Source organism: Microtus pennsylvanicus, chromosome 14 (genome assembly GCF_037038515.1).
Source record: "Microtus pennsylvanicus isolate mMicPen1 chromosome 14, mMicPen1.hap1, whole genome shotgun sequence".
Lineage (NCBI taxonomy): Eukaryota > Metazoa > Chordata > Mammalia > Rodentia > Cricetidae > Microtus > Microtus pennsylvanicus.
In genome coordinates, this window is record NC_134592.1 from 11,756,291 (window position 1) to 11,777,484 (window position 21,194).

Below are 21,194 nucleotides of genomic sequence, written 5' to 3' on the forward strand. Positions count from 1 at the left end.
TTGACTGACGTCCTGGCAGTTCAAGCTCCCAGATTCCAGTGTGAAAGACAAATAAAAATATCTGCCACAATTTTTTTTGACTCAACATTTCCTGTACTCAGAATAGTAGATGCCACGGCTGAGTAACACTGTCCCTTCTGGGCTGACAGGCAGGATTCCTTCTCTTGGCCTTTAGTCTCTTTCTGCACCAGGATGGATTCATGTGGACTCAAAAGTCTCCTTCTGAGACAACTCTGTGGCCATATTTGAATTCCATGAACCTGCTGGCATGATACCTGGCTGAAATGCCCATCAAATCCGTCACTAGACTCCGGCTAATGTATGCCTTTCTACCTCTTCTCCTGCATTTGCCTTCATTGCTCTCCTGTTCCCAGTCATAGAAGCAGCCACAAAGAAATTAGATGGCAACTTAAATGTATCTGTGTGTGTTTATTAATATCTATAATTTCCACCCATGTCACTAGATTATATTCTCCATGAGAGGTCTATCCAATGCTTGATGATGATGATGATGATGATGATGATGATGATGATGATGATGATGGTGTGTGTGTGTGTGTGTGTTTCAGGCAGGAGGAGACACCAGCCAAAGACTTGTTGAATGACAGAGAACCAGTGAGCTTCATCAGTTCCTTAAACAGTCAAGGCCAATACAGGGTCTACAATGCCTCCTCCATTAACATGGTACCAGTGTCCAATGGTGAGCGGACTCAACAGTAAGGCACATGGATGCTGTGTCTGCACAGGGAAGAGAATATGGACATGCCTGTCCTTGTCTGGGTTGCCCACAAGTTTCCAGAAGCAAAGATTTAGGAAGGGGAAGTGTCCTACATTCCTTCTGTTGCTGTGATAAAACACTCAAACCAAAAGAGTCTTAGGAGAGGGGTAGTTAATTTCAGTTTATGGGTGACGGGTGACATTCCATCCCTGAGGGAATCCAAGGCAGGAACTCCAGCAGGAACTTGATGCAGAAATGGAGCTAGCTTTGTTTGCTCCCCGGCTTGCGTGCAGGCTCATTGTTCAGCTAGCTTTCGCATACAGCCCATGACCCCCTGCCTAGGGATGATGCTGCCCACTGTGAACTGGGACCTCCTGCATCATTTAACAACCCAGACAGACCCTTAGAGACACACCCACAGACCAAGCTGAGAGACACAATTACTCTCTTGAGACTTTTTAGGTGATTCTAGGTTTTGTCAAGTTGACACAAACCAGGAAGCCTATGACTGAGCTCAAGCGGCATCTAAGGAGTCTCAGGCCTTGGAAGTTTGATTCTAGCTCAGAAAAGTCTAGGCTGCCTCTCTTGAGTCTCAGTCATGGAGGAGACGGTGTAATCAGAAATAGCTGAGGTGAGGTGACAGCCAGATAGACAGGGAGTCCTGAAGGCCTCTGACAGCTGCTCGGCCTCACCCTATGGGAACCAGAGACTGCACAGCGTCCCACAGCCTTTCTTCATGTGGACTCAGATTCTTCTGGCCAGGGAGTTCACACAGAACTACACTTTCCCCAAACCTCTAGGGTTGACCAAAAGCAAAGCCTTCGACTGGACCCAGAGTCCCAGTACTGAGAATGAGAAGAGGGAAAAAGGAAGAGAGAGGGGAAGGGAAGGAGGATTGAGATCATTAACAGCTGGGGGCTTGGGAGATGCTATACTAAGAACCCTGCTGGGTAACGGAAGGGAAATACACATCTCCAGCTGCCCCCCTCCCCCCACGCAGGTGGGTGGTATGGTGAGACCGACTGACTGTGAAGGAAACAGCAGCCATCTATTGACCTGGAATTCTCACAGCTCCAGGGTTCAGGCTTGCTGAGACTATGGGCTTGGGCAGTTTGAACTACAGTGACCTCATCTATAGATGGCCAGCAGCCACCACATCTGCCTGTCAGATTGATTGAGGATTAAGTAAGATGGTAGGGAACGTGCTTGGATGGGGCGTGACTCACTGCAGGAACCCACTGTAAATTAATCATGTCGTTATCACTGGCAGGGAGAACCAAGAGCCTAAGGATGATCAGAAAGAGGAAGGCGTTGACCCTAGTCCCCATTCTCCCATTTCCCTGGAGGAACATAGACTTTGTGTCTTCAACCCTGTGGTAGGTGATGCTCCACAAAAGCAGCGGTGAGATTGCTCAAAAGCACAGGCCAAGCTCACGGTGACTTTGCAAAGTCTCCAGTATCTTGCACTAGGCCACGGTACCACGTAGCTACCCACTTATCTCCAGCAAACAATTGAACCACCTGAGTTCAGAGGCGACCTGTTTGAGGCTACCCAGGATGAGGGGGAGGGCCTGGGTTGTACCTCTTGGATCCCAGGCTCGGAGGGCTTCTCTTCTGCCTCTCACTATGTTGGAGGATAAAAAGAGTCATAGAATACAAGGTCAGTTGTTTATTGGAGGCCAGATTCTCTTGGCAGGCTCTCTTGTTTATCCCTCGGCAGGATGGGCATGGCTCATTGCGGGCCTTGCCCTATCTCGAGGCACTTGGCGGCTTCATCCTTTCCAAGGTCTGAGATGAATCACCACCCACTGAAAACCCACATAGACAGGTGAGCAGGGCTGCTGGCCGGGAGGAAGAGTAAGTTCATGTGGTTCTTGCTAAATGATGAGAAATTCCGGTGACACCATCCCATGGAGGGGCAGAAACCACCTCTGCCATCACGCTACATTACCATGACCACCACAGCCTTTTGACTCTGGGTTGCTAGGAGCCAGCCTCCCACCTCCCACCTGGCACAAAGAGTAAAGACAGGTAGGGCATAGATGGGCAGAAACAGGGCTCACGAAAAGCACGGAACCCTGGTTTTAGGATCTGGGCTCTGTCCCTGAGTCTTGGCAGAGGCAGGCTCTCACAGTTTCAGGCAATGTACCACCCCTTTCCCTGCAGAATATTCCATCAGCCGGAGCAGGCTGGGGAGAACTGCCATGGCCTGTCTTGACAGCGGTAGTGTATGCTAACCTGGGTGCTTCCTGGAGGGCCAAGAACAAGATACTTGTTGATCCACCTGCTTCTTTCCTGTGAGTCTGTGTAAAGAACATGTGTGTGGTGGGGGATCAGGAAGGCGACGATGCTCACAGAATATCACCTTGGGCTGCGTGTTTCAGTGACATGCGTCTCTTCTTTGCAAGGCCTGTAGGGAGGGACCCAGTCCCTTCCCACATAGAAAAGGAGACAAAGACTTTGACATACACTCTTGCTTCACACAAGAACAGAAAGATAGTAGGCCTCTTTCTTTTTTTCTGTTTTCAGATTTTTCTTATTTTATGTGTATTTGCCTGCATGGATGGATGTGTACCATATGCATGCTTGTGCCAGAGTAGGTCAGAAGATGGCATTAGATACCCTGGAACTGGAGTTATGAATAGTTGTGAGAGACCACAAAGGTGCTGGGAACTGAACTCAGGTCCTCTGCAAGAGCATCCCGTGCTCTTAACCACTGAGCCATCACTCCAGCCCCAAAAAGATATCAGTTTTTATCCTTTTTGACCTCTGTTTTTCAGTCTCGCTGTATTACCTGTTTCTGGATATTAGCAAAAGCTACCAACACAGCCACTATCTGGCATGACATGTGACATCACAGAGGTCACTCCTGATTCTCATCTTCACTTCCCTGTCCCCGTCCCTAAAGGTGGCTACGGCAGGGAGTCGTTGCCTAGCAAGGTCCGTGTGAGGAAGCCACCAGTTCTAAATTCTGCTTCCAAAAAGCAGCCACACCAAGATTTCCCACCTTGCTCACCTGGAAGAGTCACCATGGTGAAGGAAGGTATCTGGGAGGAGATATGCCAGTACAACACCTATGCAAGCCACAAACAAGGCTGGGGGTAATTACTCAGCCATTCCTTATTGTCCCAAGGCAGGGACACAACCAGCAAAATATATCAGAGGGATTTTTAGACAGTTCAGAGCTTTGGGATCATCACCTTCATCCCCTAGAATGGCCCCGGTGGTAACTGTGGCTAATGGCAGGATCCCCTCCTCCTGTGGAGCGACAGCATCTGAGGCACTAGCAGGCCTCCTGTGCCTTTTCTGAGCACTTCATTCTGAGAGAATCCACAATGAAATAGATCCTGGGTCCCCCTTTCTCGGAGAGAAAATCCAAAGAGTGAACACTTAGCCCTGGAGACAAATGAGAACAGTGATGGAGCCTCGTCCAGGGCATTACTATGTTGAAGGTCATAGGCACATCACTGGTTGACAGGTCCTCAAAGGAAGTTCTTCAGTCCCCCACCGAAATTTCCTTGATTTGATAAAGTGCCTCTGCCATGTTTGAATAATTTGCCAACTTGGGGGCTTGGAGAGATGGCTCAGCAGTTAAGAACATTTTCTGTTTTCCCAGAGGATCAGCCCTCTTGTCAGATGGCTCATAAGCATCTCTCAGTACAACTCCAGGTGATCTAACACCTTTGGTCTCTAAGATTATCAACACTTATGTGAGCATAGCTCTATGTACACACACAAACACACACACACACACACCTATATATTAATTAAAAATAAGTTTTTAATAAATTTACTAGTGTTCTTTCAGGAATTCCCATAATTCTCCTCATTACTTCCTTGAAATTTTTCTGTCCCTGACCATGTCTTCAAAATCCTAGTGTGGATATGTCTTGAATGTAGGTTTCATTCATAGCTCATACACCCAGAGATATATTTATATTATGTAGGGGCCCAAAGATCCCATAACCTCCAACATAGCTTGGGGGGGGCGGGGGAACTTCATATAGAGCAGTGGTTCTCAACTTGTGAGTCTCTCCTTTGGGGGGGAGGGTCACATCTCAAATATCCTGTATATAAGATATATTATGACTAGGGAATCAACACAACACAAGGAACTGTATTAAAGGGCCAGTGCATCGAGAAGTTTGGGAAAAACTGATATAGAGGTTAACATACCTTCCACACTTACTCTATCTCCTGTCTGGGACCCAACAAACTTAAGACTAGGGAAAAGAGACTGGAGCCTGAGAAGCTGGTATTTCTGTAAGGCTCAAGGACTTAGAAGGAAAGACAGAGATCTGTACAGGAGAAAAGAAGCAACCTTGGACATTCCCACAAACCATACTGCTAGAGACACCCTAGAATAGAGGCAGGCCGCAGGCAGACCTGCTGAGGTGGGAATGCCCCATCATGTTGCACAAGGCATGTGTGTTTGATCTGCAGAATACTACAGGAAACAGGTCAGCAAGGTGGCTGCTAGCTACAGGTGGCCACTGAACACCTGCCGAGCGACATCTGTGGCTGAGCAACCCAATGTCTGATTCACTTCCATATGAATTTATATGGTGGCTTCTCCAGGTGGCTTCCTTCTTCAGAATAATATATTCTTCTCTTTGCTCAGACATTCCTCACTCTAAACACTCCAAACCCAGAGCCAGGGTCTAGTTACTTTATATGTTGGGAGCATAGAGGGGAGGGCACACATGGTAGGAAAGACCACCACGGAAGGCTTGCCCTGTGACCCCAGATGCGTGTGGAGGAAGTGTTCTAGCTAGCACTGGGGGGGGGGAGATACCCTTGAAGCCTCCATGAGCTCATTAAGCCAGGCAGAGGTAGGATGGGAGCTGTGATCCCCAAAATGGTTCATGTTAGGCTGGGGATCAGGGGCTTCCCCCAGAGAGGCAGATTCCTCTCCCCAAATCTCTTCATAGAACAGTTACTTTTAATCTTCTAGGGGCCAAGGGACTTAGGATTCTCTCCAGATTCTTGCAAACAACTTTAAGACAGCATTATGGATGCAAGATGAGGGACCTCCTAGGAGTGCCAGAGGAAGCAAAGTGGTCACCACGGTCACACGTTTCCATCTGCCCCTGTGTGATCTAGGGGCAGACACTTGGAAAAAGGGCAGGCCACAGCCTGGGGTGGAGCAACTATAAACACCCCAGGTGGGCTGTGAGACAGGAGAGTTTCCTCAGGCCAGCGACAGGGGACAGCTCTGGGATGTTGTTTGTCTCTTGTCCCTGCTTCAGCCCCTGAAGCCCCATCTGGCTTGTTCCAAGACTGCAGGGTGTGTCTCTGAGTCTGCTGCCGTGGATGAAGCCACCCGTCTCTCCCAGCAGAGGCACAAAGGCAGAGAGACTCTAATAAGACAAAAGGAGCAGGTAACTCTGGTCGAGGGCCACTGAGAGGAGATTTATTCCCTGTTGATCTGGGTGTTGAGAATCACAGTCTTCTTGATCCATAGTGGCTCCCCTTTCCCACAGTCAAAGGAGGTGAAATCTGAGCACCAGTCAAGAGCCTACAAATGAGGCAAAAGTGCCTTCCCACCCTGGGGCCACACTAATGACTTCCAGAAGGCCCAGCCCCTTCCAACACAAAGTGGGGACAGTGCGGGGTCTACCCCCGGCTCCATCCCGGAGCATCAGCCTCACCCAAGGGACCGTCTTTAATTAATCCACTGTTACTGTTGAAATTGCACGGTCCCAAGGGGAGACCCAACTAAGCAGGAATATTATTTTAAACACACACTGTAAACAACACGGGTTCTCTGAAGATTTCTGAGGTTCTGGGGCATTGACCCTTTCACCACCACCGTCGGTCAAAGCCAGCATTTTGTGTCATCTCCCAAATGAAGATCTAGTTTATTCTCTACCATTTTCTAATGACATCAGGGGAGATGCAAAGAATGGTATCCAGTACCAAACATATCGGATCTCATGTAAAGTAATTATTTAAAATGGGTTTAAAGGACCATCATTAAATAAGAATAACAGCTACTAACCTAAACAATAGCAATAGCTAATAGCGATGTGGGACTTGGTGCAATTCTAAGTCATAAAGCCTGGCAAACAGGCACACACATGTAAACATGTAAACATGTAAACAGACGCTGATTCAGCCAGGCACACACATGTAAACACAGGCGTTGATTCAGCCATGCACACACACATAAACACATGCGTCCATTCAGTTAAAGCACAAGGCATTTCAGTGTGGGTTTAGTCTGTGGACAGAAGGCATTGATGTCTGAAGTAACCTGCTCAGGGTGGAACAGTTTATGAATGACAAACTTGGGCTTTGAGCACAGGCACTGTGGCTTGGGGTGTGTATTCTTAGCTACCAGATTGACACTTTTCTCTTCCCAAAACTCTGAATTGATTCAGTCATTTGTGGGAATAAAATCCAGGTGAGGTTAAACCCCTGCCTCCTACAGCCTTGCTTTTGAAAGCTAAATGTGCATAACTTCTTCCTTGGCACTGTCCTCTTCTCTCTCTCTCTCTCTCTCTCTCTCTCTCTCTCTCTCTCTCTCTCTCTCTTCCTTTCCATCCACAATTACTTAATTGCATGCATAATTACTCGTATGAGAAATTGGTTCCCTAGCATCAGACAAGTGCTAGGAAGTAAAGCATTGCCCCCGAGGCCTCAAGCTAGGTGGGATGGATCATAGAACAAGCCGCTCTCTTTGGCTTTCTTTGAAAAAAAAAATGACCTGCTTTCCTTTGGAAGGGCTGGAGAGGGGATTTGGAGAGCACATTTCCCCCAGAGGCTCCCCTGGGATGGCTGTGAACTTGGCAAACTAGCTCCAAATTACCCCCAAAGAGCGATTTATTCCCTAGCAAAACAGGATAATGGTCTGGGGCAGACCGGGGGCTGCTGGTGCGTGGGTCACCAGAGCTGAGGGAATGTGCTCTCCAGTGAGTCTGTTTGGGAAACAATTATCTTGCTTTCTTTGAATCAAAGGTAGTCCTGCGTATTGTGTGCATGCTTCAAGATCAAATATAGCGCACGGTCTCCATAGAGTCTCTTCTTTCAGGAAATTATTCATTGGTAAAGCTGCTGGCCCAGACAGCCAGCTTCCTTACGGTAACTGCTCTCTGCTTTCTGAGAATCCTCAGACTGGGCAGGAACTGCTCCTACTGTTTATGAGGCTTCTTCCTTTGGAGCCTCACCTCTGCCCACCTTACCTCATCACAGACGTGTGGGAGCAGAGCAAGGCTCGCAGGGCCATAAGGACACACTTGGTATGAGTGACATCATTCCCTGCTTGCTTCAAGCAGGGACACAGTGGCTAGATGATTATGCATCATTCACTTAGGCTATCAACTAAGAATCTAAGTAGGGAGAGGTACAGGGTCCCAAAGTGCAAAATAAAAATAAAAATAAATAAGAACAGTGGCAGCAAAACCCTCTTCTGGCATCTCAGTCTATCCTGGTCCAAGAGGCAGTGTCACGCCTCCAAGGGATGGACAAGAATGCTGCCGTCATTCATGCATACTTATCCTCATTCCACAAAACAATAGTACTTACAAGGCTCTTGTTCTTGCAGGTTCTTGGTATTTCTATAGATGATCTGACTTAGTTCCTTCAATTTATATTTGTTGGTTTTGTGCAATGGTAGGGACCAGTCATGGTAAAAGCAAGTACAGAACTGGATGCCAATGTGGACATGAAGAGTAGGCCAAGGGAAGCCATTTGTGTTAAGAGTCACACAGTCTCTGAGAAGAAAAGACTAGAGAGGCAAAGAAAAGAGACCCCAGAGTCCCAAGCATCGGGCTTAGGTAGTCACATTTATGAGTCCTTGACTGGGAACTGGGTGGGTCTTACAGCCATAGGACCTTATACTGTCCAATATTGATGGATACATTGTATGTATTTGAAGATGAGAGTGTTCAGAAAAGCATCACATGGTTATTGATCCTGATTGGGCTATGGTGAGGAAATAGGTACAAAAGGGCCTTTACATGTTAGCCCATAAATATCCCTCAAACTCTTCATGCTAAAAACACTGAACTAAAGTAAGGAGGTGTGTTTTCAATAGAAGCTCAGAATTTCCCAGCACGTAGGTGAGCATCTCCCTCTCCAACTTTCATTTATCCTGTGCAGTGTTCTTTAGTACTGAAGACTTTGGGGATCACAGAGAAGGAATGTCTCATGGCTAAAAGGGAGAGGAAGCCATGGTCAAGACATCACAGCAGATGCTGTTTTTTGACTGGATGTTTTTGTGAAGTACCGAAGAACCACTTGCATGCCAGAAACTAGCACACAGAGAAGATCTAAGGCAGGCCAGTGCCTACAGCTTCACCCTGAACTTGGAGGAACTAGGAAGGCAGCCTGTCTTCTCCACTAGTCGATGAAAGGCTCATCCAGAAGGCCCTGTTCCTACCTGAAGATGAGCAGATGCCAGGAGGCCAACAGCAGGTATTTGGACAGAGTTACTGAGAAAAGAAAGGAGAGACATGAGGATATGTTTTACAAATGAGCATCCATGACTCACTGAGGATGAATCCCAGAGACAGATAAGGAGGTCGGAAAACATGTACAATGTCTGCCTTTGAAAGAGTGTTCAAGGAAGAGGAGAAAGAAGGCTTGTAGGAGCCAGTGGGATCAAGGACATCACAAAAAAAACTTATAGAATCAACCAACCTGGGCTCATAGGGATCTACAGAGACCAAACCAACAACCAAGGAGCCTGTATGGGATTGACCTAGGCATTCTGCATGTATTTTACAGTTGTGTGACTTGGTTTTCTTGTGGGACTCGTAACAGTGAGAACAGGAGTAGTCTCTGCTGCCTGATTTTGAGGCCATTTCCTCCTACTGGATGGCTTAGTCCAGTCTTATTAGAAGAAGGGGTACCTAATCTGAGTGCAACTTGATACGCCATGGCTAACTGATATCCATGGGAGGTCTGCCTTTTTCTGAAGAGAAGGGGAGAAGGAAGAGTGAATGAGGAGTGGGGCAGAGAGGATAGGGACAGTGGGGAAGGGACTGGGAGGAGAGGAGGGAGAGGAAACATTGGTCAGAATGTTAAAAAAAATAGAAATAAATAAAAAAGAAAGGAAAAAGACAATATAGAGAGATTAAAAGAATATGTGGTAACTGGGTTTATTAATATTTTTGTTTGTTTAAACTTGACACAACCTGGAGTCATCTGGGAGCAGAATGTAAATGAGGAATTATCTGGAACAAGTTGACCTTTGTTCATTCTGTTGTGTGGGGAACCCAGCCTGAATGTGGGCAGCACCCTTTCATGGGCTGGGCCCTGGACTGTGTTAGAACAAGAAATGCACCTGAGTGCTAAGCAAGCGAGGGTGAGTCCATCCTCTCCTTGCTTTAATGGCATGTGTGATGTGAGTAGTGCTCGAATTCCCACTCTGATTTCCCCGCAGAGGTTAGCTAGAGCCTAGGTGGAGGCCATGTAAACCTGCTCTTCCAGAAGTCGCGTTTCGTCAAAGTTACATCTTACCAGTATCTTTGTCACAGCAATAGAAAGGAAACCAGAACAGCAAGACAAGGGTGATAGAGATGGAAGAGACCAGGAAACTAGAACAAAGGAAAGAAAATTACAGACACAAAAGATGCATTAGCCTCTCGGGTCCTCTGATCGAGGGCTGAGGCAAAAAAGAGCAGAGCCTTGGGAACATGGGAAGAACGATGGCTGAGAAGTCGCTACACCTGGTGGGAGGAGGTTCAGGATGAGTGTGTGGCTCATGAGCACAGTAACCGACATGCAACATATGGAGTCAGAACTATTCAACAATATCATACAAGCAACCCTGGTTTATGAAGATATGAGATTTATGTGTATACCTTAGATTCTTGGGGATACCAAGTCCTAGGAAAAAATATGACAAGTGAGGACAGCCATCAATATCTATCAAGAAGGGAGACTGAGAACTCACCAGCAAGGCAAAGAAAACACAGCGGGTGGTCTACAGAGAGGATATCTGTTAAATTATCGTCAGGATTCTCCACCAGAAGCCAGTGTCATAGAACTGGACATCGGTGCTCACCAGGCTCTGTAAGGGAATCAAGTATGTCAGGAATGCCACCTTTACCGAACTCCCTCCGAGGAATAGTCTTGCCTTTGGAAGCCAAGATGGAGGCAGTCAAGCTAGGGAGCTCTTACCACAATTCATGTACCAAACAAAGGTAAGAAGCCTATGGTATCCCTGAAATCTCATCAAACTCCTCTACTAGGTTGTGTCCCAGTAGACCCTCACTCACAGGCCTGGCACAGTCTGACCCTGTCCCTTCAAGATTTCAGCCAGTATCATTTTCAAGACTCCCCATGCTTCCCTTGAGATGGAGCTAGCTATAGCAATCACCTGATGGATTGCGTCATCAATGGACAGAGGAAAACCTGCCTTACCAGCTTATACTATAGTTATGTTAGTTCATGTGGCCACTTCTTTCATTCCAGTTTTTTATAACTTATTTCATTAAAGAAACGTAAATGGAAGAAAGTCAGTAAGTCAAGCAATGTGCATGGCTTCTACAGAAGTCAGCCTTGCGTGGTGTTTCTCTCCATCCCTCTGAGTCCGAATTACACTAAGGCTGTGCGAGCTACTATGATCTTGTTTGTTTTTTTTTTCCGAGACAGGGTTTCTCTGTAATTTTTGGAGCCTGTCCTGGAACTAGCTCTGTAGACCAGGCTGGCCTCGAACTCACAGAGATCCGCCTGCCTCTGCCTCCCGAGTGCTGGGATTAAAGGCGTGAGCCACCACCGCCCGGCTACTATGATCTTAAGAACACTAAGATCTCTAAGCAAATTCTCCTCAAAGTGTCCATTTCTTTCAGTGTTTCTTCCTGAATTTGTTGCCTGGCATATTCTAATTGATCCATCTATCCCCCTCCTTCAATAAAGTAGTTTTCTTAGTCAGTGAATTGTCCCACATCTTTCATATGTCAGAGTCATAGGAAATATTCTGAAGAACCTGAGAGTTTGATAAATGAACTCTCCTGGATTGGGGAATGGGGGCAAAGAGGGGAGAAGCGGAGAAGGTAGAGGATAAAAGCTGGCGTGAGAATCAAAAGCTTGAATTCGCAATGACTGGCTGTGGGGTGATTTGCTACGCAGAATGCCACAACCATGGGATGGACCTGGATGATCTGCCTTCTAGGACAAGCTTAAAAGTAACTTGAACGGGAACTGTGAATTGAGGAAATAAATCTTTATTTTATAGCAGAGATGTAATACCATATAAAGATTCCATTGTGACATGTAAAAAAAATCAAATAAAAAATACCCTGGTGGTACCCAGTTTTTAATGACTGTCCATACTCTTTTGTGACTGAACCTGGGAGAGTCATGGCTCCCTGACTTGTGAAGAAAGAAAGCAGCTCTATGTCCCTCTGTGCTACTGGGATAAACTGTTCTCACCAGAAACAGCTTGGGAGAGCAAAGGTTTGGTTCAGCTTACAGGTCATAGCCCATCACGGAAGGAAGTCAGGGTGGAATCTCAAGCAGGAGCTCAGAGATGGTCCTGGATGCTATTCCACAGAGCATTATCAACAAACATGGAGCTCAGCCCATCGCTGAAGAAGGAACCATGGGGGATGCTACTTATTAGGTGGCTCACAAGCAGGCTTAAGCTCAGCTAGCTTTTTATATAGCCAGGGACCGCGTGCCCAGGGAATGGTGTTGTCCACAGTGACCACAGTGATCTAGCCCCTCTCCCAATCAACTCCCAGTCAGAACAGTTCCACACAGACACGACCACAGGGCAATCTTTTCCATGCAGCTCCTGAGTTGTGGTTCAACACTCAGGTGACTCTGACTGTCAAACTGGCCATCAAGGCTTAGCCAGAGCAAACACTTAAATTTTGAGTCAACAACTGTTGGCATTTCCCTTCAGAGTTTTCTCCTAAGTTCTGTACAGAATTTTTCTTATTCTCATTTCCTAAACAATGTAGCCTAGCATGTATTTTCATCAACATTTATACCTGTACTGGGAATTACAGATAATCAAAATACGTACAGAATGGGTTCTGTGCTGCTTGTGTTGAGATGGGAGGTAGTTTTCTAGATGGATCTTGGTGTTCACTGGATCCCCAGGCTTCAGTGGTCATTGGGTACTGAGCACATGGCATGGCGGATGCTCTCCTTGGCCTGGGAGGTAGACTGTCCTCCCGAGCCATTAACACAAAGGACAGAGACAATAAGCACAGTGAGAGAGGTAAAGTAGCATTAAATAAATAACAGGTTGATGCTCAAGCTTAGCCAAACAAAGTATCCTTGGGGTCACACAGTGTGAGGCAGAGTTTAGATTAATGAAGCAGCAGGCAAGAATATGCTCCATGGATGCTCCAGTAATGGTAGGAAAGAGAAAGGATGTGGATGGACAAGAACCACTTCATCTTATAAGGGATGGGATTGACTGGGACTTGATGCCCAAGGGAAGGCGTCTAGAATCAAAGTGGCCTGTAAGGGACAGGATGCTACCAGGAACCCTGGCAGAGCAAGCAGTGCCCAGTAGAGGCATCCCTTCTCATCTTCTCATCCCTCTTTCTTTTGCTGAAGGCTGACCAGTCTACCAACCTACACGCATCTCTGCCTCTCTCTCTCTCTCTTGCTCATTTTTTATCTTTATAAAATCCTCATTTTCAAAAAACCACTAAACTAAAAGCAGCACAGCAGTCCTTCTTATTTTATTGATGTTTGGAACAAATGATGTCTGCAAGACAAACACAATGAAATAAATCTCACAAAGCCAGTTTGGGAAATTAAACATGGATTGGCTCACACCAAGAAGCTCTCAGGTACCCTGCATGTCTGAGTCTCAAACTAACTTGGGGGAGAAAAAGATTAGGGCTCTGACGGCCTGACAGACCTAAGTGGAACCTTTCCCCAGATGCCCCCTCCCTGCACTGGCCTCTGATATCTAGGGGAGGAACAGAAAAGGAGAGAGGAGGAGGAAAGGGAGGAAGAAGAAGAGGAGAAAGGGAGGAGCCAGCCCAGCCTGGCAAGCAGCAGTGGACAGGTGACTTTGCTTCCTTAAGAGAAAAAAAGATGAGATTTTTTATTTATGTTTAGTTATGTATCTGTGTGAGAATATGTGCAGACACACGATTGCAGGTGCACACAGAGGCCAGAGGCTTCATATCTCTCTAGAGTTGGAATTAGAGGTGGGCATGAGCCACTCAGGAGTGGGAATCCAACTTGAGCCTTCTGCAAGGCAGTCCATGTTCTGAGTTCATGAGCAATCTCTAGACCAATCCTGTTTCCAATCAGATGGAAAGTGAGGACCAACAGCTAAGGCTGTCATCCTCTGACTTCTTCATGTGAGCATGGATCGTATACACAGGCACCCTGACCCCACATTCACACTGCCTCTCTCCCTCACCCTCACATCCACACCATGGCTTAAGAAGAGATCAGACAACAGACATAGTCCCGTGGGTTTTATGTTGAAGACACTCTGTGCATGAAAAACCACATCTTTGAATCTACCCTGGTGATCAAGACATCCCGATTTCCCCGTTTGGGGTCAGAGACATCATGAAGGAAAGCCTTTGTCAGATGCATAGCTGAATTCCTGGGTGAAGCAGAAAGTATCAACTGTAATTTAAAAAAATAAATGAAAGAGAAGGGGTACAGACAAGCATGGAAACAAGTAGGGCATTCCAAAGCAAAAGGTGCTTGCTTGCACCCATTTCAGAAAATGGCAATAAGGAAATGGAGAGACAAAGAAAGTGGGCAGGGAGAGACCAAATGGGAGTCGGGACATCCCAAGGATACCTTGGTTCTGATCTAAAGTGAAGGGAATCCTCTCTCGGGCATTTCTACCTAACAGCACCCCATTCTCATCAGTACCCCAGCCAGTGCTCCCCCCCCCCGGGTTTTGACATCTTAAAGACACCACACTCATGCTATCTCATGTTGTCTACTAGAACCTTCATCTGGGGAGACCTTTATGTGTGGGCAATCAAGTCATGCTGCAAAGGGGGAAAGGTGCGGTGTCTGTTGGGGTCACGTGATAGCCCCATCAGCTGCTTCAGGGGATCCTTCTCCGTCCTGACAGGCTCCTGCAAAAGTCTTTTTTCTTTCTCTGCTCTCTGCTTTTTTCTCCTGTTCCATTGCAGCTGTGGTACAAAGTGAACCCCGATTAAACCCTCAGATCAAACCATTTGATTGTTCTGGCCTATGAAGAGACCCCCCCCACCAAGGCACCTCAGGGTGACAACTGAGCAGTCACTAAATGAATGGTAGAGTGTGACAGACAGCTACTCCACGGATAGAGGCTTCTACCTTGTCAGATAATAAGGTAACTTTGCCCACAACAGATTTTAATCTGGTCAGTATTAAGAAAGGTTTTACAGCTGACCATGGTGTGTGTGTGTGTGTGTGTGTGTGTGTCTAAGTTTACACCCAGTAGTCAGAACACATGTGATTCAGGAGTTGAGTAAAGAAATATATATATTCTTCCCCATCTCTTCTCCCTTTGGGTAAAGATTGGAGACTGGGTGAATGAGCTAACATGGAAAGACAAGGGTCAGCTGCCGCGTTAGAAAGGGTAAAGAGACTATTAATTTTTGAGAGCTTGTTCTAACAGTCATCTCAAGCTGAATTAAGAAGAATAAAATTGATTTTGCTAAATGGAAAGCCATCCAACTTGAGATTATAACAAGGTTCTGATTCTGCTCTCTGGATTCTTAGGAATATTTAGCGTCAGGTTTATAGAAAGATGCCTTTTAACTCACAATGACAAGGGCAGCCACTGTTCAGGAGCCCTGTGCCTCAGCCAAGGAACCAATGGCCGTTTCCTGGTTTCCTCAGCTATCCTGTTTATTGTCAAATCCCTTCTCTCTTACAAGAATGCATTAGGCATGGATGGGGGTAGGGTCATTCATGAGAGTCTGCCCCTTACCTATGGACTACAGGCCATTGTTGGACTCAGGATGCACGCACCAGCAAGTTAGAGAGTGCACGGCTTCTTTGTGTTCATACAGGGTTTTTTGCACAAGATAGAAAGAAACAAAGAAAGAAAGAAAGAAAGAAAGAAAGAAAGAAAGAAAGAAAGAAAGAAAGAAAGAAAGAAAAAAAGGGAGGGAGGGAGGGAGGGAGGGAAGGAGGGAGGGAGGGAGGGAGACTCTGTTCTCATCTTCAAAGTAACATCTCCTCCAGACTTCCTCGCAGTCTCTGAATTTGTGAGCTGGTGACAATGTGTTCTCCCACAGAGCCTGGTCATGTATGACAATCCCCTCCCTGGACTCCGGGTGACACACAAAGGCAAGGTAGCTCTGAGTTGTCTATTAAGCAAGTCCACTAGGAATTCTTGTCCCCTTCAAGTATCTTTCCACCCTTCATCTCTGGTTCCTCTGTCTGAGTCTTAAGGACTTGGTGAACTACGATAAGGTCAGGAACTGAAGATCACCCTCCTAAATTGGATGACATCAGACAATTTATGAAGTCACCCGTAACTTTGGTTTTCTTGGCTTACAGTGGAGTGGGTCAGTTTCTTTAATCAAGAGAAAAATCAGACCAGCCCATCTGAATAGATAGATTAAAACAAACAATAACAGCAGCAACAAAAAACCAGAATTCCATCAAATATATCTAAGTCATGAAAAGCAAGGGCATTTTAGGAAACTCTCACAGGCTAGAGAAGACTGGGGTGGCAGGATGACTAATACGCTGTGGTGTCCTGGATACGGTCCTGGAACAGGAAGCGGTGTTAGTGGGAAAACTGGTGCGATCCGGAAAAAGCTTGTGGCTGAGCTCATTGGTAGCAGCGGTGATTTGTTAGTTTAAAATGTCTAGTGAAGAGCAGAGTCTATTTCTGCCTTCTTTGCACCTTGTCTATAAACCTGCAATTACTAAAGGTAAACTTTTACGGTGCTGGAGAAATGGCTCAGAGGCTAAGAGCACTTCCTGCTCTTTCAGAGGATGTGTGTTCAAGTCCCAGCACCCACAAAGTGCCTCACCGCCATTGGTCCCAGAGGATCTGATGTCATCTTCTGGCCTCCTCAGGTACCAGACTTGTACATGGTGAATAAACACACAGAGACAAAACACCAACACACATGAAATAAAAAGATGATCTTAAGTAGCATTTTAAGATAAAAATAATGGGACTGATAGCAACATGCAACCCATGCAGCCCATGCAGCCCATGCAGCCCATGCAGCTCCAGTAGGAACAGGAGGACATGGACAGGGCACGAGCTGGCTCTTCTCACAATCTTCTCTGTGGACAAAGGCAAAGACGATCCTGTGGCTGCCTTGCCACCTTCAGCCAGGGTGCAGATAATTTGTCTTTGGTCTGAAATAGAAAAAGGAAAGAAGGGGTAGGGGAAGCAGAAATAATTGCTGAAGTCTGTAATTTAGACAAATGGACTGCATTATGGCAGGGAGAGGAGCCGGGATATGATTTCAATTGTCTAAATCTTCTGAGAAAACCAAGGGGGAAAAAGAAGAAAGCCACTCAACATTACTTCTTGCTTTTGGTGCCAGCTGCTGACGGAACTTGGCAGGCGTGTTGCTGAAAGTCTGATCTTGGAGGTAGAAAAATCTTAGCTCCTGTCCTGCCAAATGCACTTTGCCACACACACACACACACACACACACACACACACACACATACACACACACACTTTCCTTCCATCAAATAGAACTTTCCTGGGGGAGCAGGAAAGAATTTCAGGGGTCAGTTTGGAATCAAGTCGTGTGGAGTTTTCTGGAATGCAGGCGTGCAGTTGCCTCTGCCTCTGGCTTCAGGCTCCACATACACCAGAGCGAGTATATTCCAACACTGTGGGAGAAAGCCTCCTTTTCCCGCATCACCGCATACATCTGCCTGGTCCTTTGACACAGAGACCACTTAAAAGACAGGGGTCTCAGCAGGTGTAGTGGCACACCCCTGGAATCCCAGCGCTCAGTAGGCAGATGCAGGAGCATCCTGAGTTCAAGACCAGCCTGGGCTGCAGAGCAAGAGACTGTCCGGCCTAGCAAATGGCAGTCTGAAACACTGCAGCCAGGTGGTAAGCCCTGAGAACTGCTGGACAATTCTAGATTTTCCGTAGTGATGTTTCCAAGGCTCCCCTCAGTGCACAAGGAGACCGGTTTTGGCTTGACTCCCTGTCTATGTAGTCAGTGTTCCCTAGCAATTAGAGTGTTTCTCTACTGTAATCAGCACTGAAATATTATTGGGAACAGCAATGGCTCCCAAAGTGTGGACCCAGGTCCCATGGGCAACCTGATCGCAAGGCTTAAGAATATGATGGCGGGCTGGAGAGATGGCTTAGTGGCTAAGAGCACTGACTGCTCTTCCAGAGGAACTGGGTTCAATTCCCAGCACTCATATGGCATCTCACAACTGTAGCTCCAAAATATGGCACCCTCACACAGGCATGCATGCAGGGAAAACATCAATGCACATAAAATAAAAAATAAATTCATTAAAAAAAGAAAAACAAGATGATGGAAACAGGCTGGAGAGATGGCTCAGTAGTTGCTCTAGCAAAGGACAAAGGGTCCATTCTCAGCGCTTAGATGACAGCTCACAATCATTCATAGCTCCTGTTCCAGGGTATCTGACACCCTCTTCTGACCTCTGCATGGACCAGACACACATGTGGTGCACAGATGTACATGTAGACAAAATACTCATACACATAAAATGAAATAAATAAGTCTAATGATAGAGTATATTTGCAATGCAAGCTTTAGACTGAGGAGTGAGTGTGAGGTCCTGAGTTCAGATCACATAAAACTCATGGCTGGTGGACTCATCTGTAAAGTTAGTCCCATGGATGTGGCTGGGGAGAAGACAGATGTATGTCTGGAGCTCACTGATCATCTATCCAATGACCTTTTGGTTCAGTGAGTGACCTGTGTCAGAAAATAAAATGGACAGGCCTCAAGGAAGGCATTACTATCGACCTCTGATCTACACATACACATGCATGTCTAAGCACACACATGAACATGTAGATGTGACCACATGATCATATGTGTGTGTGTGTGTGTGTGTGTGTGTGTGTGTGTGTGTGTGTGTGTGTGAATGAGAGGGGTGAAACTCTCAGCACTCTTTCTTTAGGTCTAACTGAATTACAATTTTCAGAGTAAGACAACTGTTTCTACAGGTGCTTTTGGTACCCATTGCAGTTTGGTCATCACTGGTGACTGACATGTTTGCTTGATCTCTCTTTAAAACTCTCATTGTAGCCCCAGACAACCTCTAAATTTGCCTCTTAGACCATGAAACTAGCATAGATGATGTACTTGAGGCACAGACAGGGTCTTCTTTCTTGTTTCACACCCCCCCCAATTCATCACCAAATATTCTAGATGCTCGGTGTAGCAGTCTTGCCGGTGTTGCCCTCTGAAGAACACAGCACCTTTGGAATCATTGAAACACCTCGTCTGCTCTTGCACTACACTGAGTAACTAGAGACTCGGAAATCACAGACCCGTGGTGTCATGTGGGGGAAGGCCTGACTTTTCCACAGTAGTGAGTAACTAACTCACCAGACCAGCTTTCCAGACCAGAACCAGAGTCAGGTGCGCAGTCTCTCCAGCCACATTGCAATTTCAGGTTTGGTAGCCAGTCCAGATCTTCTGCAGAAAGCAACCCTGTCTTCCCAGAAGCCGATGACCCTGAGGACAGTAGTGTGAACCGGCTGGATTTCTTAATGATTAATTTCCACCCCCGTTCCTTCAGGAACCACCGACTGACTTTAGAGAACACAGCCCAGCCCATCCAGTGCATTGCAGCAATACACGACAGGAGTAAAGGCAACAAGGCCTTCAGCTGCGCTCTACCCACGATGCTTCTCAATTCCTTTGTAAAAAAAAATGACTTGTTTTTCTCAGCTGAAGAATGGGCCTATAATGACAAGTTGCCATGAGACCTCAAGAGTGACACTAACAAGCCACCTGCCTCTGCTTCAGGACAGGGAGTCAGCCAGATTCGTCCTCACCCTTGGCTTCCAGGAATCTACTCTGATTTAGATTCTCCCCAGGACCTAATCTGACCCAGAGATCTTATTTCCAGGATAGCACCTGTCTTCCAGGCCTTCCAGCTGGACTCATTTTCCTCCCTCTTTGATTGCTACACCAGCTAACAGAAATCTGGATTGAATTTAACCCTTCTAAGTCTTCAGAGTCATTTCCTGTCCCCACTAAGTCCGTGGCTCGGGAGTCTTGCACTGGCCTCTTGAAGGTGTCTTAGTCGACACGTATGTCCATGTCCTTTCCTAGGAATAGCAGGAGAGGGGGGCCCAACCAATTCCTTAGCTAGGAACCAACGCGAGGCATCTACATTGACAAAACCCGCAGTGGAAACGAACTATCTTTGCCTTTCAAAGTTTTTGTGTTACCCCTGACTTCAAAATATGGTTCTGCTGAATTTTCTTTTAAATAATAGGATGACAAGCAGGGAAACAGTGGACACGGAGACACTAGGAAAGCCCAGCAGCTACAGGGAAAATGGAGCTACAACTCAGTGCAGAATATGAAGAATGTGACCAATCTTTAGGCAGTGGGTGAGGACTTCCGTGGGACTTGAAGATGGAAACTGGCAACTGTAGTGAGATGTCAGAGAACGGGCAGTGTATCCAACCAATGGCTAGTGTGGTTCTGAATGAAGGAGGCTGTGGCACTGTCTCCATGATCCAGAACTGCAAGCTCTGTGCGTGGGGAAATGCCATTGAAATTTTGAGTAGGACCATCAAGTCTTAGAACACTAAAGACAATGAGAAGCTCAATACTGTAGTAGAGTTTGAATTTTGGGACCTTGAACCAATTGACTTCCGGCCCCAGGTTGGATTTTTTTGCTGAAGGCATGGAATCAGGGGCAGTCTTCAGTGATAGGAATCTGAAGGGAAAGGACTGGACAGACAATGAGGAAAGGGTGCAGGAGTCTGTGGGATCTTCCAGGTCACCCACCAGGCTGTGAAGTGCTGAAATGCCTTCCTGCAAACTTGCTTGTAGGAACTGGGAAGAGACAAAGTGCCCCATGGCATCAGCCCCCGTGGCAGCAGCACCCGTGGCAGCTTCTCATCTCTGATATCACAGTGCCCTCACAGTTTGCATGCTGAAGTTTGTCACAGCTCGAAGACCCATCAATAAAGTCCCCGTTGGTGCCACAAAAATAAAATAATCAATTAAAATAACAATAGGGCTCCATGATCACTCAGAGATAAAGGGCTTACATTGCAAGCATAAATACAGGGTTTGATCATCCAGAGTCCATATTTTACATATTCCAGGTATGTTGATGTGTGTGTTTGTAATTCTAGCACTGGGAAAGTAAATACAGGAGGACCCCCATAACTTTCTGGCCAGCCGAGATTACTTAGTAAGTTCCAGATCCATGAGAAAATCTGCCATACATCATGCATGCGCACATAAGTGTGCGCATGCATACACACACACACACACACACACACACACACACACACACACACCAGTAATGAGTTACTACTTCTCTTCGTGTCCATGGGTCAGAAGCCTGTGGGATGGGATGCTCACTT

At 46.5% G+C, this 21,194-nt stretch overlaps 1 pseudogene; it reads left to right on the forward strand.

Annotated features, from left to right (window-relative positions):
- Positions 1–20,173: 20,173 nt before the first annotated feature.
- On the forward strand, positions 20,174–20,625 carry LOC142835260 (CXXC motif containing zinc binding protein pseudogene; annotated as a pseudogene).
- Positions 20,626–21,194: the final 569 nt, after the last annotated feature.